At 38.4% G+C, this 18,729-nt stretch overlaps 1 non-coding gene across 1 annotated transcript; it reads left to right on the forward strand.

Moving 5' to 3' along the window:
- Window positions 1-16,522: 16,522 nt before the first annotated feature.
- Window positions 16,523-16,629, forward strand: LOC112781502 (small nucleolar RNA R71). Its single transcript, XR_003192277.1, has one exon. It is a non-coding gene; the product is annotated as a small nucleolar RNA R71 (small nucleolar RNA).
- Window positions 16,630-18,729: the final 2,100 nt, after the last annotated feature.

Consider the following 18,729-nt stretch of genomic DNA (forward strand, 5'->3'; position numbering starts at 1 on the left):
TGACAATCAAGTTTAATTAAATTATTTCAAATGCAACAAACCACTTCAGATTAGAGTGTGAACATGCATTTCTGCAACTATTTAATAGCGCGAATGTTAATATGAAAAACGCTTCTTCTCCCTCATTAAAATTGAAACGATCAAATTTCAAACTGATGTTTAATCTTTCGAAATCTTTGCAAAAACTCATGGAAATAAAGTTATGTTCCAAATTTTTACCAAAAAACATAGAAATAGAAGACGGAAGATTATTGAAGGTACTGTTCATTAATTGTCCAGTTTTTTCACTTTTCTCTTTTGCATTTTCGATTGTAAAACATTAGATAGTCATATTTCTGTTTATTTAATAGATTCATTTTGTGTTTTTACGTTAAAGTATATATTACTATTTTCGTTGTACTGTTTATTTGGTGATAAAATTGTTAGGTCGGTGTAAAAATGTTACGTAGTGTTTTTGTATAGTTTAACTTATATCTGCATGTGTTTGAGGAATTTGAATGTGTTTTTGTGCATGTTTGAGTGTTTGCATGCTTTGAACTAAGTTCGTGTTTAGTAATCAGTAATAACTTTGGTGTGTTTTGTCTGAATTGAGGCACACTTGGTGTTGTTGTCCTCTTTTTGTTGTAACTAAGCAATAGAATGTTGTAGTCAAGGTTCTGAAAATTGGACCGGACCGGCCGGTTCGACCGGTTTAACCGCGAACCAACGATGCAAGCGGCCCGATCTTCCTCTAATAATCGCTAGAGAGAAAACCACAAGGAAACCGGTGAATCCGCTTAAAACCGGCCGGTTGGGCCGGACCGGTGACCGGTCGGTTCCTCTAAAATAGTAAAACGGCGCCGTTTTTAATTGTTTTAAAAAAAAGGTGGAACCCGACCCGGTTACCACTCGTGAACCCCCCCTTCTTCCCCCATTCCCAAATCTCAGTCTCACACTCTCACTAACCCTAGCCTTCTGAAGCATTCCCAAATCCCAGCCCAGTAGCCACTGCTGTCGCCGGGGTTCTCAGGTCGTCAGCGCCATCGCCGTCGCCTGGTCTCTTCCCCCATTCATTAATCTCAGTCTCACTCCACACGTGAACGGTGAACCCTAGCCCTCTAAAGCATTCCCAGCCCAGTAGCCCTCCATCGTCCCCGCGGTCCTCAAGTCGTCAGTGCCACCGCCGTCGCCTGGTCCTCAGCACTGCTGCTTCGTCTTCGCTGGCCTCTCGCTTCGTCTACGCTGGTCTTCGCTTCGTCAGCACCTAGGTGAGTGACTCCTCTGTTTCATCTTCTCTATTTCATACTTTCATCTTCTATGCTAGAATGTATGGTTCTGATTCCAGAGCGCCTAATGTTGATGTTGTCTTGTTTTGGTGTTTTGCTACTTTGATGTTTTGGTGTTTTGCTGCTTTAGAACGCCTAATGTGTCTTGCTGTTTTGGTGTTTTCCAGCCAATTGATGTTTTTGTGTTGTGTTGAATGGCTGAATGTGTTGAATGGCTGAATGTTGTAGGCACTAGGTTGAATTGTGTTGTATTGAATGGCTGAATGCTGTAGGCACCAGGTTAAATTGTGTTGTGTTGAATGGCTGAATGCTGTAGGCAGATATGGTCTTGTGTTGTGGTTAAGAACATGCTGTTAATTTTCATTATGTTTGGCTCTTGCTTTAGGTTAAGAACGTGGTTTAATTTTCATGCTGTTAATTTTCATTGTGTTGTGGCTGTTTTAAATTTCATTGTGTTGTGGCTGTTATTAATTTCAGTTATAGAAAATAGTATTAATCAAGAAGCAACTGCTGATAACAATGCTTCTGTGAATAATGACATGCTTGTCGATCCTCCTATTTCGGATGATGATGCTGCTAATCCTAATTCCCGTAGTGCTAACAATAGTCAGTCACAAGGTTCTTCTAACCTACGGGGGAAAACAGATTTAGCTTGAAAATATGTTGCTCCACAAACGGTGAATGGAAAACCATAATATCAATGTTTATTTTGTCTAGAAGTTTTCAATGGAGGTAGAATAAAGGTGAAGATCATCCCAGCGAAGCAGATTTGCAACAAGTTCTTGTGGATTTTGATGATTGATAAACCATGATGTTGGGATTTAATATTTAGATATGCTTTTATTACTATTTAACTTTTGAGTTTGGATTTTGATAAGATCATATGTATTTGGTTGATGATATTTTATGTAGTGTTTTAAATTTTGAAGATATTTTAAGATTTATATTAGACTATAATTATATTTTAGGATGTGTATTTATAATTTATTTATTATTCTATTCTAAAACGGTTTTTTCGGTTGAACCACCGGTTAGACCGGTTAGACCAGTAAACCAGTGAACCAGTGACTATAGGTTTGATGATCGGTCCGGTTTTCTGAACCTTGGTTGTAGTGCTTCAGATGTTATTTTGTGCATGTTTGAGTATTTGCATGTGTTTTTGTCCATTTTTAGGGATTTTGTTCATAGATTTGTTGTAACTAGCCCAGAGAAATTTGTTGTAGTGCACTAGTGCTTCTGGTGTTATTTTGCGCATGTTTGGTCGAGTTGCATGTCTTTTTGAACTGATATTGTGTGATGCAATCAAGAAATAATAGCAGTGCATTTGATTTGTATTTTGGTGTATTTCATATGAATTAAGGTGCACTTAGTGTTCTCTTCTTTATGTTGTAACTCGGCAACAAAATGTTATTGTAATGCTTTTGATGTTATTTTATGCATGTTTGAGTGATTTGCATGTCCTTTTGAACTGACATTGTACGATGCAATCAAGAAATAATAGTGGTGTATTCAGTTTTTGTATTTCAGTGTATTTCATGTGAATTGAGGTGCACTTGGTGTTGTTGTTACCTATTAACCTAATTTTTTATTTCGTATAGAAAAAAAAAACAATCAAGAAATTTGCTGAGAGGAACACCATAAAAAAGGAAGAGGACCAAAATATAATGTAACATATATATGTTACAACAACTCAATTTTTTTTGTATAAATATAGTTACGTAATATAATTCTCATTTATTTACAGAAAACTCATGATTGGAGATGTTCCACAAGATCCATTTATGATATATTCCACATGAGCAATGACAAGAAAGCTATTGTCGAAGAATTGGGATTTGCAACTATGACGCATATCCCAGCCTTGTATGTGCCGCATAAGCTCCTGAAAGAATTAACATATTTATTTGTTTTGTACAATAGAAAAATGCACACGTAGTACGGTGTAATCGAGATCACCCCTGAAAAAATAGGATATGCACTTGGCTTGAATGCATCTGGTAAAAATCTATTTTATAATCTATTCTGTAAATCAAATTTCGGTATTTTTTTTACATTATTTCTGTTATTGAAATATTTTTGTTGCTGTTGTAGGGGAACGCTATCCAAGCAAAATTAAAAATAAAGAAATTAATGAGGAGTAGAAGGAAGTTATTGAAAACTTTAAAGGTTGTACTTTGTCACAATTGACAAAGTCTTTGATTGACATGAGTGTTGATGGGCCAAAAAATTAGCTGAAATTCAAGAGGACATTCATCGTCTAATATAAAAAGTGCTTCTTGTTGCTAATGACAATAAATAAAATTTCTCCAGTTCACATGCTGCCCATTCTTCATGTGGACACAATACAAGAATGAAATTGGGTTGTTCATGTGCTCAACTTCCTCATCAAAGGCATTAGAGGGCAGAAATTGAAAAAACAAATTTGTTCATGGCTACCTTTTTGTACTAATGATCGTATATTCTCACGAATACACAAACAATAATAGGCCGGTGGATGGAATTCTTGGACCACCGTGGGTACAACATTTGATATTAGGGAGAAAGTGGTTAAAAGGATAGAAAGTGAGGCGACGGATGAAATGGTAACTCAATAGAATTCTTTTCTTTAATTTTGGTGTATTTGTTTTAAGCATATTATGCTAACTAATATTTTTTTTTGTTTAGGGCCTTGTGAGAATGATGCACGGAAACTTGTCTCTCAACAAATTTCCCTCGGCAAGTATACCGAATTGTCGTCAAGTAATAACTCACAAAAGAGTGAGGTCGAATCTCACAGAGATTAATGGATTAAGCAATCAATAGTTGATTAATTATCCTAGTTAGACGAATCATATTGGAGTGATAAGTAGCAAGGAAATGTAAATGGTATAAAAGTAAAGAAAGCAATAAAGTGCAGAAAAGTAAAATGGCAAGAAAAGTAAATGTAAGAACTAAAAATAAAATGAACATTGGGATCAAGAGATATTGCAATCCTCCAGATCAAGTTCATTCTCATCTCTTCCTCAATCAATGCATTCATTGATCTCCTTGGCAATCTTAAGTGATTGGATCCCAATTCCTTGGCAATCCAATCTCTCTAAGCTTGAACAATTTCCCAATTCCTTGATTTAATTGCTCATGGGAAGAGATGAAGTTTGGTCACTGATTATACTACACACATTCATAGATCAAAGTATTGGTAGGATTAAATGTCACAATATCCATCCAACCCCCAACCTAATCCAATGTGAGAGAGCATTTCTAGCATGATTTTCTCATTCCTCTTCCAAGGTTAAGAGGAAATCCAAGTATGAGCAATTTCTCTTCCGAGACAATTACCCAATTGGATGAAGATCGAAAGCTCTCTAGTAAAATCAAGAGAAAAGAAAGAAGAAGAAGAATAAGAACTACAATTGATCCATTGAATCACAATAGAGCTCTCTAACCCAATGAAAAGAGTTAGTTGATCATTGCTCTACCAAAATAGAAAAGAAAGAAAGTGCAGAAAAGTAAAGATGAAGATTAAAACTGAAATTGAAACTTCAAAATTCATAAATGAAAATTACAACTAAAACGAAACTACTCTTAAGGAAGAAAATAAGAGAAAAGGAAGAAGAGTGTAGGAGGGGAGGGGTCCGAAGACCCACTCCCCTTGGAGTGTGCCAATTCACAGAAGTTCGAATTGGTCTTCACTCTCTCCCCCTTCCTTCAATTTCCCCCTTCCAGTATGAATTCAATGTAGAAACTAAGGCCTTTTTATAGGCTCTCCTAAATTACAAAATGAAATAAAATTAAAAGCAAATTACAATGAAATGAAAATTAACTATTCTAGATGCTTCTTGTGGCCTTGATTGGTTGACAATTGTGGGCTTCCTTGCTCGAGCTTTGAAGTGGACTTGAGAGAAGTGAATCAAGTTGAGGTCCAGGTGCTAATCGTTAGTGCTACCGTTAGCCACACTAACGCTACAAGTGTGGCGTTAGTGCTGAAGTTAGTGTGGCTAACGTCACACTTGCTACCCAGTTGGTGTTTTTGGGGCTTAAAAAATGCCTCTGGTTTGTGCTCCAATTTCGTGCCCACTATAAAGTATTATATATCGTTGGAAATATCTGAATGTCAGCTTTCTAACGCAACTAGAATCACCTCAATTGGACCTCTGTAACTCAAGTTATGCTCCTTTGAAGTTGACAAGGTCGCTGGCATAGTCGCTGACGTTATTGGAAAAAGTGAATGCCAATAACGTCCGCGTTCAGGGGATTAATATTTCCAGGTTCTGGAGCTCAAACTTAATGTCCACCCCATACTATTATATATTTTTGGAAAGCCCTGGATGTCTACTTTCCAACGCCTTTAGAAGTGCATCATTTGGAGCTCTACAGCTCGAGTTACACTTTTTGGAAGGTGAAGAGGTCAGCTGGCCTTACTACAGGTTGATACCATGTTCATCTTTGCACTTTAGGGGAAGGTTTTTTCCCTCAAATTTAGTGTCCACCATGTTGTGCCATATATTCTTGGAAAGATCTGGATTCCTACTTTCCAATGCCACTGAAATCACCTCATTTGAAATTTTGTGGCTCAAGTTATTCTTGTTTGAAGAAGGCATGGTCAGGCTGCCGGGTGAGATTTTGCCCACGTTAGTGGCGTTCACTTTTTCCACTAACTTTCACAGCTGCCTCCTTTCTTCCACGTTAATGCCCACGTTAGTGTAACTAACGTGGCCATTAACGTGGGTCTTCCTTTGCTGCGCTAGCGTTATTGGCACTCACTTTTGCCAATAACGCTGCTCCTTCTTCAAAGTTAATGCCATTAACGTTCCCACTAATGTTCCAAACTTTCCTTCCTTCCACGTTAGTGCCCACGTTAGTAGCACTAACGTAACCACTAACGTGGCTCTTCTCTGCTTCTTTTGGCCTGAAATCAAACAAACAAAGTGCATCAAGGTAACATACAAGATGATCTTTATATACTAAGTGTGCTAATAATACTCAAAATCAAAACTTCACTTAGTGTGATCTATTTTATCATATTTACCCTGTATATTAACTAAAATTCACCTATGCTTGAGATTTTGTTTCATGAAGAGATTTTTCATGCTATTACTCATTTATTGGCAAAATTTGTATGAAAACTAACTAAAACCTACTGAAATAACTATAAAAAAACAGGCAATGATGCACCCGCATCAGAGAATAGTACAACTGAGACATGAATCAAAAGACAAAAAGAAGGAAAAAGGGAAGGAAAAAAGAAGCAACAAAAGAAGAAGATTGTTATATTACACTTATCTTCGGAAAGTAAAAGTGATTCTGATTATGAGTCTGATTCTGAACATGACTCAGAGAAGACATCGAAGAGAAGAAAACAACCTAAGAGAATGGAAAAGAAGTAAGTATTACTTTTCAATGTCTTTTGTAAATATTTATTCTCTTTATTTACCACGTGCGTTTATACTTTTCAAGGATGGAATCCAATAATAGAAAGTACGCTATTGTGGATTTATCTTCCCAAATAGAGGTTGAATCTGATGATGAGTAAGATTTAGAAAATATCATTGTAATCCTTTGTTTTGTTTTTCATCAAAAATTTTTTATAAACAGAATTTTTTGCATGTATTGTCAGAGGTGAAGAAATGTAGAAAATAAGAAAAAGAAAATTGAAGAAAAAAATGATAAGCCTACCCAAAAGTATGTGTTAATTTTCGGTGTTTTTTTATCAATTTTATTATGTTTTATTTGCCTGATGATTGTTTGCTTTTCTAGGATGGAATCTAACAAGAGAAAGCGTGTTATTGTGGATCCATCTTTCCAAACAGAAACTAAATCTGATGAAGAGTAAGATTCAGAAACTATCATTGTAATGCTATGTTTTGTTCATTTTATCGAAATTATTTTTATAAACAGAATTTTTTGCATGTATTTTTAGAAGCGAAGAAATGCAAGAAATAACAAAAGCAAGATTGAAGAAAAAAATGAGAAGCCTACACAAAAGTATGTTTTTATTTTTGGTGCTTTTTTTGCCAATTTTATTTTGTTTATTTGCCTCATGATTGTTTGCTTTTTCAAGATGCAGGCAAAAACCACAGATAATCCAAAAAAAGGACTCCACTGGTGATGCACGGAAACTTGTCTCTCAACAAATTTTCCTTCGGTAAGTATACCGAATTGTCGTCAAGTAAAAACTCACAATAGAGTGAGGTCGAATCCCACATGGATTGATTGGTCAAGCAACTTTCATTAGAGGAATGTTCTAGTTGAGCTAAACAGAAATTGAGTTGAGGAATTGTAGAAAATTAAATGGCGAAAAAGTAAATAACAGAAAATGTAAATGTTGGAAATAAATGGCAGAATGTAAATTGCATAAAGTAAATTACAGAATCTTAAATGGGGATTTGGGGAGATGAGAAGAAAAATAAATGGCAGAAATTAAAGAGAATGGGTAAGATCAGAAATGGGGGATTCATTGGGCTTAGGAGATGTTGCATTCTCTGGATCAAGTTCATTCTCATCACTTCCTCAATCAATGCATTCATTGATCTCCTTAGGAATCTTAAGTGATTGGATTCCAATTCCTTGGCAACCCAATCTCTCTAAGCTTGAACAATTGCCCAATTCCTTGATTTAATTGCTCATGGAAAGAGATAAAGTTTGGTCACTGATTATACCATATGCATTCCCAAATCAAAGTGTTGGTAGGATTATATGTCACTATATCCATCCAAACCCCAATTTGGTCCAGCATGAGAAAGCATTTCTAGCATGATCTCCTCATTCTTCTTCCAAGGTTCTGAGGAGATCCAATTATGGAGAGCTTCTCTTCCAAGATAGCTAACCAATTGGATGAAGAACGAAAGCTTTCTAGTAAAATCAAGAGAAAAGAAAGAAGAAGAATAGTGAAAACTATTATTGATCCATCAAATTACAACAGAGCTCCCTAACCCAATGAAAAGGGGTTTAGTTGTTCATAGCTCTGGAAATGGAAGATGATAAAGAAGAATGCATTCCGAAAATAAACTAGAAGTTGCAGAGAAAGTAAAATATACAAAGTGTAGTTCTCAAGTTCCAGATCCCTTTTTAATTCAAAACTATCTCTATATATGCTACTCTTCTGATCTTCTAGTTAGCTCTTCAAGTCTTGGATATGGACCCTTGATCTTTAGTTGAAGCAATTACAGTCTTTAGTGGGCTCAGCTTTGTTTGCAAAGAAAGTGTGAGTTAGGCATGATGGGAAGTTAGTTAGGACGTTAGTGGCGTTAACGTTAAGTGTAAACTTGGGTTCGAGAGCGTTAGTGACGATAACTTTGTCACTAACGTTCCAAACTAGTTGATCCACGTTAACTTCAATGTTAGTGGTACTAACGTAGCCTCTTAGCCCTTCGCAAATGTTATTGGCACTCACCTTTACCAATAACGTTGCTCTTTGTCCCTTTCTTCCACGTTAATAGTCCACGTTAGTTAGCCTTTAACGTGGGCATGCCAAGGCTCGAGAGCATTAGTGACACTTACCTTTGTCACTAACGCTTCAAAACGCCCCTTCCTTCCACGTTAGTGCTTCACGTTAATGGAATTAACGTGACCACTAACGTGGGTGTATATGCCATCTCCAACGTTAGTGACAAAGGTGAGTGTCACTAACGTTGGCCTATCATTCATTGCTCCACGTTACCCTTCACGTTAGTGGTCTTAACGTGACCACTAACGTAGGCAATTTAGGCTTGGTCTAGCGTTAGTGACAACGGTGATTGTTACTAACGCTTGCGACATCCTCTTCACTCCACGTTAGAGTCCACGTTAATTGGATTAACGTGGCTCTTAACGTGGCTTAGTGTGGCATTTTGGAACATTAGTGGGGTTTACTTTCACCACTAACGTTGGAGCTCCCCCTTTCTTTCACGTTAGTTCTCACGTTAGTGTAACTAACGTGGCAACTAACGTGAGTTATGATGGCATTCGAAGGCGTTATTGGTAGTAACTTTACCACTTACATTGCAAGCTCGCTCCCATTCCACGTTAGTGGTCACGTTAGTGAAGCTAACGTAGCTGCTAGCGTGGTTCTTCTTTGCTTCCTTTGTCTTGAAATCAAACAAACAAGGTGCATCAAAGCTTTGTTTCAAGTCATGAGATCATGCATCATCCATATTATCATTCAATTCATGCATAATTCTCATGAAATCATGTAAAGTTCACAATGTTTGCTTGAATCAAGATGTAAGTGTATATTCACCCAAAACTTGCTTATTTACTAAGAAAATGCATGAAACTATCCTAAAATAGTAAAGAAAAAGGTCAGTGAAACTGGCCAAAATGCCCTGGCATCACAACACCAAACTTAAAGCTTGCTTGTCCCTAAGCAAGTACGGAAACATAAGAATGATGAATGAAAGAACAAGAGAAACAAATTCTTATTATAGAAGTAAAGTTCTTGGTTTATGGGGTTTCATGCATAGCAACTTAGGTTCATTCTTTTACTGGTTTCCAGGTCATGCTCTTGAATACTTGCTTGATTGCATCCTATGAGATCTTTATTCCTTGATCTCCCCCTTCTTTTCAGGGTTTATTGCATTCTTAGGCTAAGTGCTCTGTGAGGGGGCGACTCTTTAAAATAAGCTTTCAGCTAACACTCCCGAACCAGTTGGTTCAAGGTGCTAGGTGTTGAAACACCCCTGAGGACTTACTCCCTCAAGTCTCTCTCCCCCATACATGCACACCACAGGCATATGGTTTGTTATTTTCTTTCCTTGAGGCCTTGGTGTCCAGCGCCTCTTTGGGTTACTAAGTGTTCTGTAGCAAGGTTGCTCTTGATAGTGGATTTTCAGTTGATAATCCTGGGTTAGTTAACCGAAGTTACCAAGTGATGAAGCACTCCTGAGAACTTATTCATTCAAGCAGATCCTTGGCACAGGAACACCACAGACACATCCCTCAAGATTTAAATCCTTGGTTCCTAGCCTTATTTCTTATTCTTTTTCTTTCTTTTTCCAACTCTCACTGTTCCTTTTTATTTTTCTTATTAGGACCTTGTTATTTAACTGGTCTCATAGAATGTGCTTCAAGCATAGGATTCAGAACATGTAGTTGCTTGTATACCTTATTGGTGGACCAACTTAGCTAACCAATTACTACACCACAAACATTAAGAACTTACTCTACAAGATGAACCCCACTCTGGTTTTTCATAACATTTTCTTTTATTCAGCTTAAAGGACAAGCATACATTTAAGCACGGCAAAAATGACAACAGGAAACTTAGACTAGCACACATAGACTTAAGCAGTGAAATCTTAAAGACAAAATTGAAAATTCCTAAGCTACTATGGATGCATGTTCTGTTTCATACATGATTTTCCTTATTTTAAGCTTGAAGGAAAGAAAAGGAAAAGGAACTCCGCCACCTTTTACTCATGGGGATGCCCATGCTCTTTCTCTTGTTTGTCCTCTTTGTGTCCTTCTTGAGTGCTCGAACCCCCATTTCCTTTGCTTTTTCTGACCAACTTTTTCCAGAAGCCACCATCCTCCATCTTCTTCTTCAATGTTTTCTTCTGTTGCTTCACCTTTCCCTCCTCTTGTTCTGTCAGGTCTTTGTGAACTGTATCATACCTTGGGATCGCAGAGTGCAAATTATGCATATGCCCAGCCACATAAGTCAACTTGGCCTGAGTGTTTATGTTGAATTCTTTCCTGTGTAGTTGCTGTCCTTTATTAAGCACGCTGAACTCGTTGAATGCTTTCATCTGAGCTAGTTGACATTGGTTGAGTTCTTGAAGGCGTTTATCTTGACGCTCTTGCCTTTCAATTACTTGATTGATGGCTTGGGTGAGCTGGGAGTAGTGTTCCTGTTGCTGCTCCATTTATTGTTTATGCCATTCCCCTTGTTGATTCATCCAATTAGAAAGTAGTTCTTCCTGACAATCCATCCCTTGGGATTGAAAGTGTAATTGCTGTTCTTGTCCTTCCATGTATCTCCTTGCTAGATCCTCAATGGCTCCTTGAATGTGAACCAGGCTTATGTTGGTTGGATCGTATTGCTCTTCTTGCTGGTATTCTGTTTGTTGAGGTTCTTCTTGATGAGGTTCTTCTTGTGATGTCCTTTTTCTTCTCTGGGGACTTCTTTGTTGTTGAGCAGGTGCCACATATGTTATACGCTGGAGCGTAACTAGCCTTCCATGGTTTACCCAATTTGGATTGCTATCTTCGAAAACTACCTTGGCTTTCATACATAGTCTCAGGATGGTACTGGGGTAGCAAAGCCGAGCACTCGGATCAATATTTTCGGCTGCTTCTTGGATCTCCTCAGCTATAATTTCATGTACATTGATGTCTCCACCCCTCATTATGCAATGTACCATAGTAGCTCGAGCAATGTTGACCTTAGAATTGTTTGAGACTGGGAGGATAGATCTCCTCACGAGCTCAAACCATCCCTTGGCTTCCGGGATGAGGTCTCCTCTTCTAATGAACTGTGGCCTCTTATCCAAATACCTTTCCCAATCTGATCCCATAACACACATGTCGTTCACAATTTCTTCAAGTTCATCATTGTCGGGACCGTTACTTATTCTTGCTTGATAGCTAGGCTTATCAGAAGGGTGTGATCTCAGATGAAGAGTCCTCATTATGGCATTGGGACTGAAGTCCACCTCTGTTCCTCTCACGTAGCTTTTGAAGGTAGGAGCCTTGGTAGTGTCTTCTCTGGCTACATTGGCATAGAACTCCTTAATGAGATTTTCATTTATCTTTGTGTCTGGATTTGTGAGTTCTTGCCAACCCCTTTGTTCAATCTTCTCTCTAATCTGTGGGCACTCATCATCGTTGAACTGGAATGTTAATTCTGGCAATATTTTCTTGTGTTTTATCCGTTCAAACTGGAGCTCATGGAAGGCGGTCTTGAACCTCCCTTCATCAAAAGGAATGCTTTCCACCGGTTCCTTTCCCTTTCGCCTCTTGGAGCTTGATGATGCCATGAGTGCTCTCTAAATTGTAGAAGTATGAATGGTTTGAAAGGGTGTAGTTAAGGGCATGGGTGAGAGTAAGAAGTATAGAGGAAGGAGAATTGGAATGTGAGGAGGTACGGAATGAGAGCCACTTATATAGAAAAGTGGTGATTGATGATTGGATTCTCGACGGTTTAGAATTTCACAAATGAAATCTCGTTGCAAGTATAGTTTCTAAACCAAGCAATAATCCTTTCATACAAAAAGTTGTTTGTCACTAGTACAAACCCCTAAAATTTATAAACCGAAGTATTGGACCTCGGGTCGTTCTCCCTAGGAATTGTAATGAAGTGTCTTGTCATCGGTTGTGAGTTATATTTGGGGTTTTGATATGAAGCATGAAAGATAAATGGTAAGAAAGTAAACTAATGGCTAAAAAGGTCTTGGCAAGGGTTGGTGGTCAAGGATCTCTATCCTAATCACTAACCACAATATGAGAATTGGCAAGGATTAATCTCATTAAATCATCCTCTAACTAGTAGTAAACAAAAGTCAAATGAGCTATATCAATCCTAGTCCATAAGTCTTAACTCTCCACTAATTCAATTAGTGAGAACTAGAGTCAATGGATCCCAATCATCAATTACTTGGACATTAGTAACTCAAGAGTTCCTAAGTTACCTTCCCAAGCCAAGAACATAAAACTCTACTCTAAAATCCAACCAAGCATTTCATCAAACACTTGGAAGGCACAAAAGGAAAACATAGTAAATCAATAACAAGAATTAATTCTAACTACAATCAAATGTAAAGAATTAACAACAACAATTAAAGGAAACAAGATCTACATGAATTACCTCTTATTGAATTGAAAGAAAATGGAATGAACAATAGTAGATCTACAACAAAACATAAGAACAACATAAAGGAAATTACAACAAAAGAATGGAAGAAGAATGAATGTAACAACAAGGAATTGAGAGATAGAAGGAGATGAAAGCATGAATTAAAATCTAGATCTAGGATTATTGAACTAAACCTAATCCTAATTCTAGAGAGAAGTGAGAGCTTCTCTCTCTAGAAACTAACTCTCACTACTAAACTAAGCTAAAACTAAACTAATGGTAACTAACTTCTCAAGTATGAAAAGTATGTAAAGTATGAAAAAGTATGAAAGTCTCTCCATTCCCCCTTCAATCCTTGGCTTAAATAGCATCAGAAATGAGTTCTCCATTTTTACATGCTTTTCCTTCATTCCCTTGATCCAATCTTTGCCTCCTAAATCTGAAATCACTTGGCAAACACATCAAGGCATCTAATGGAATCAAAGGTAAATCAAGATTAAACAATTAAGGACCTAAAAAGCATGTTTTCACTCTTAAGCACAATTAAAGGAGAAGTTATAAAACCATACTATTTCAATGGATAAATGTGGGTAAAAGGGTATAAAATCTCCTAAATCAAGCACAAGATAAACCCTACAAATGGGGTTTATCAGTGAGTAAATGAAAGGTGTGGATTGATGGTATAGGCTAATCATGGACAGTTGGGGTTTGGCATGAAATGAGCACAAGGATCACCACTTTTATGATGGGTTGGTTCGGTCTCCAAGGGTATTCTCCTTCCAATGTTGCATGGCAACATTTCCCAATGCATTCCCTTTTGAAGACATGTGTATGGATCCTTTTTTTGAAGTGGCCGAACTCCCTTCTTCATTTGTCCCATCAATTCCATCCAATCTTCCCTTCATTTCTCCTACAAGGTAAAAGGAACAAAATTAATGAGTTTGGATAGTGGCGGCAAAATTAGAGAGTGAAATAACTACTTTTTAAAATTTTTGTTTTTACATAACTAAGTGCTATTCATGAATACAACCCAACTGACTGATTAATTGTTCATATATGCAACATTGGTGACACCAAACTTAGTTTGTGACCATGTGGTGTAAAAAGAGTTGATTAAGGCTCTAAGAGTAACACAATGTGAATTGTGTTCTTGTCCTCTTAGTTTACCTGGAACACCAAACTTGTTGTTCACTATATGTTGCATATAAGGATTCATCTACGTGTTTGTCAAAGTTGATTTGGAATTCATGAACCTTGCTTTATTAACTACTTCAGACATCCTAAAAAAAAAATTAAAATATGGGTTGCCTCCCATGAAGCGCTTCTTTAGCGTCATTAGCTTGACGTTCTGCCCTTGTCAGGGTGGTTGGCAGTGCTTCAAGTCTTCCCTTCTCACAGTGAATCTATCTCCGTTGGCTTCATTAAAAACCTCCACATGTTCCAAGGAGAGAATTCTGCTGATGGTGAAAACTTTAGGCAGCTGAGATGGAATGGTGGGGAGATGAGGTGGAATAGCTGGAAAATGAGCAGAGATTACTTTATCCCCTGGAGAGAAATCCTCTGTAGGGATCTTCTTGTTCCTCCATCCCTTGGCGCCTTCTTCCTTGTTTCTTTTAATGCTATCCTGCTCCTTGTGGCCTCTTTCTCCAGGGAAATTTTGTTGCTAGTCTCATATGACTCCGGTGGATTTAGCTCTTCTTGGGTTTCCTTTAACTGTTGCACCTTCTGACTGTATTGTTTGTCAACTAAAGGGATTTCCAGGTGTATTATTTGTGCTTCAGTGCTTGTTTCTTCCACCAGTGCCTTATTGTAATCCTCCCTTGATTCCTTGTTTTCTTGATCTGCTTCTTGTGAGGGTCTGAAGACATTGAAGGTGAGTTGTTCATCATGTATCCTCAGTATTAGCTCTCTTCGCTCCACATCTATGAGTGCTCTGGCTGTGGCCAGGAATGGCCTTCTCAATATGATTGGATGGAGGTGACTCTCTTCCATCTCCAAGATGACAAAGTCTGTGGGAAGGAAGTAGTTCCCAACCTTCACCAACACGTTTTCAACCACTCCTATTGCTTGTTTTTGAGTTTTGTCAGCCAACTTGATGATCACATCCGAGGGCGTTATCTCATTGATCTGAAGCTTCTTCATGAGGGATAAAGGCATTAAGTTGATACTTGCCCCCAGGTCACAGAGTCCCTTATCAATAACTGTTTCTCCTATAGCACAAGAGATGTAAAAACTTCCTGGATCCTTCCTTTTTGTAGGCAACTCTATTTGAATGAGAGCACTGCACTCCTTATTCATCAATATTGTTTGTCCTCCCTTTAGTGAATTTTTCTTGGTCAGCAGCTCCTTCATACATTTAATGTATGAGGGCATTTTTTGAAGAGCCTTGATGAATGGTATGTTTACATGGAGATATGTAAACATGTCGAGGAATTTTGAGTACACTCTCCCTTCTACACCACCCTTGAGTCTTTGGGGAAAAGGTGCATATGGGTTCAGAATCTCCTTCTCCCTTAACCCCTTCTTCTGTGTGGAGTTGGTTCTTTGATCACCCTCTTCCTGCTTCTCTGCTGGAATATCTCGAGAGTGTTCTAAGGGTTTGTTTAGTTCTTCCACACTCCCCTCATCACTTATAGTGACCATCTTGCATTCTTCCCATCTTAATTTCTTTGCTTCACCTCTCGGGTTTTTCTCCGTGTCACTTGAAAAACTATCAGTAGGTTTATGAATCTTCTCAGAGAGGTATCCCACTTGAAATTCCAGCCTCTTGATGGTGTCTCTCTGGTTTTTGATATTAGCTCGCACCTCATCCTTGAACACTCTGTTTTCTTGGATTTTCTTGCATATACCTTCAAGTAGAGTCTCAATTCTGGAGAGTCTATCTTCGGATGGTGATGGTGAGTTGAGGTTGGAGGGGTGAGAATGGCCATTTTAGTTTTGATATGGATGTTGAGAGGTATTGTTGGGTGGGTGTTGATATGATCTCTGTGTGGGATGTTGGTGAGTTGCATTGTTGTTGGGGTTGTGACGTCTCTGATCTTGGCCTTGATCTTGTTGATTTCCCCACCCAAAATTTGGGTGGTTCTTCCAACCAGGAATATAAGTTTTGGAGTATGAATCATGGGTCTGCCTAGGTGAGTTCCCAATATAGTTGGCTTGTTCCTGGTCACCCTCTTCCTCTGCATTCACTCCTTCTTGAGCTGCTGATGAGGTGGTGACTGCTGCAACTTGGTTTCTTTCCATCTTCTTGGTAAGGTCATCCAGCTGCTTGGTGATCATCTTGTTTTGAGCCAGCAGCACGTCCATATTGTTTAGCTCCATTACTCCTCGAGTGTTGCCCCTTTCAGAAGCATAGAAGTAGTCATTCTCAGCTACAGTCTCGATGACATCTATGGCTTCTTCAATGGTCTTCTTCTTGTTCAGAGATCCTCTGGATGAGTGGTCTACTGCCTTCTTTGATTCATAAGAAAGACCCTCATAGAAAATGTGTAACTGCACCCATTCATTGAACATATCTGGCAGGCACCTTCTTGTTAAGTCCATAAACCTCTCCCATGCTTCATAGAGAGTTTCACCATCTTGTTGCCTGAAGGTTTATACCTCAACTCTCAACCTGTTGATTCTTTGAGGAGGGTAGAATCTTGCCAAGAATTTGTTCATCACGTCTTCCCAGGTTGTTAAACTCTCCTTCGGAAAGGACTCCATCCATTTAGATGCCTTATCCTTGAGTGAAAAAGGGAACAAAAGGCAGTCTATAAGTGTCAGGATGAACACCATTAGACTTCACAGTATCACATATCCTTAGGAAGGTGGTTAGATGTTGATTGGGGTCTTCTTGGCACTTCCTCCGAATGCACAGTTGTTCTGAACGAGGGTGATGAGCTGGGGTTTTAGTTCAAAGTTATTGGCATGTATGGTTGGCTTTTGGATGCTACTTCCATAATTTTCTGGGTTTGGATTGATGTAAGAGCCTAGAACTCTTCTCTCTTGCCCAGCATGATTTGCTGGGCCTTCTCTGGCATGGTTGTGAGCTTCTTCTTCATGATAGTTCTCCATATTCTCCTCTATGTCTGGTTCAAAATACTCTGACTCTTCCTCAGCACCAACGACTCTCTTTCCTCTTGCTTCCCTCCTTAATCTAAGGAAGGTCCTCTCAGGTTCATAATCCAAGGAAGTTAAAACCCCGCTTCTCCTACCTGTCATATAACCAACAAAGCAAAAAGCAAGAAGAAAATGAATGAAGAAAATACTCTTGTTAGAATGGCTATTAGTGTGAGTGGTGCAATGTATCAAACAGTTAGTGGGTTAGTGAACTAAATTGTAAACAATGAAGAAAACACAACAAATGGGTAAGGGAAAAAGGGAAGAAAACAGCTAAAACTGAAAGTAAATCACTCAGATGGAACAAAACAAAAGAAAATTACTCAATCTAGTTATCCTCCAAGTTAATCATTGTCGATACAAAATCAATCTCCGGCAACGGTGCCATAAACTTGATGCACGGAAACTTGTCTCTCAACAAATTTCCCTTCGGCAAGTATACCGAATTGTCGTCAAGTAAAAATTCACAATAGAGTGAGGTCGAATGCCACAGGGATTGATTGGTCAAGCAACTTTAATTAGAGGAATGTTCTAGTTTAGCTAAGCAGAAATTGAGTTGAGGAATTGTAGAAAATTAAATGGCGGGAAAGTAAATAACAGAAAATGTAAATGCTGGAAATAAATGGCAGAATGTAAATGGCATAAAGTAAATTGTAGAATCTTAAATGGGGATTTGGGGAGATGAGCAGAAAAATAAATGGCAGAAATTAAAGAGAATGGGTAAGATCAGAAATGGGGGATTCATTAGGCTTAGGAGATGTTGCATTCTTCGGATCAAGTTCATTCTCATCTCTTCCTCAACCAATGCATTCATTGATCTCCTTGGCAATCTTAAGTGATTGGATTCCAATTCCTTGGCAACCCAATCTCTCTAAGCTTGAACAATTGCCCAATTCCTTGATTTAATTGCTCATGGGAAGAGATAAAGTTTGGTCACTGATTATACTGATAAACCACTATTTTATGGTTTATCTTGTGCTCAATCGAGTGATTTTTATCAACTCTTTACCCACTTATTCATACTATTTGCATGGTTTTACATTTGCCTTCCAAATTATGTGCTTTGATTGAAAACATGCTTCTTTGGCCTTTATATTGCTAATATTAATCCTCTCTTATCACTATTAGATGCCTTGATATGTGTGTTAAGTGATTTTAGAGATTACAGGGCAGGAATGGCTCAGAGGATGGAAAGGAAGCATGCAAAAGTGGAAGGAATACAAGAAGTTGGAGAAACTGCTAAGCTGTCCAGCCTGACCTCTTCGCACTCAAACGGCTATAACTTTAGCTATAGAGGTTCAAACGACATGGTTCCAGTTGCATTGGAAAGCTAATGTCCGGGACTTCCATTTGATATATAATTTGTTATAGTTGCTCCAAAGTTAGGCAATGCGAACGCGTGAATGACGCGCCCGCGTCGCATTTGCGAACTTCAATCCGCGCGGACGTGTGGACGACGCCTCCGCGTCACTTGCCTGCGACCTGAACGTAACAGAAATTGCAGGGAGTGATTTCTGGGCTGCTTTTGACCCAGTTTTTAGCCCAGAACACACAGATTAGAGGCTATAAAGTGGGGGAATGCATCCATTCATAATCATGCTTTTCATAATTCAC

Source organism: Arachis hypogaea, chromosome 19 (assembly GCF_003086295.3).
Source record: "Arachis hypogaea cultivar Tifrunner chromosome 19, arahy.Tifrunner.gnm2.J5K5, whole genome shotgun sequence".
Taxonomy (NCBI): Eukaryota; Viridiplantae; Streptophyta; class Magnoliopsida; order Fabales; family Fabaceae; genus Arachis; species Arachis hypogaea.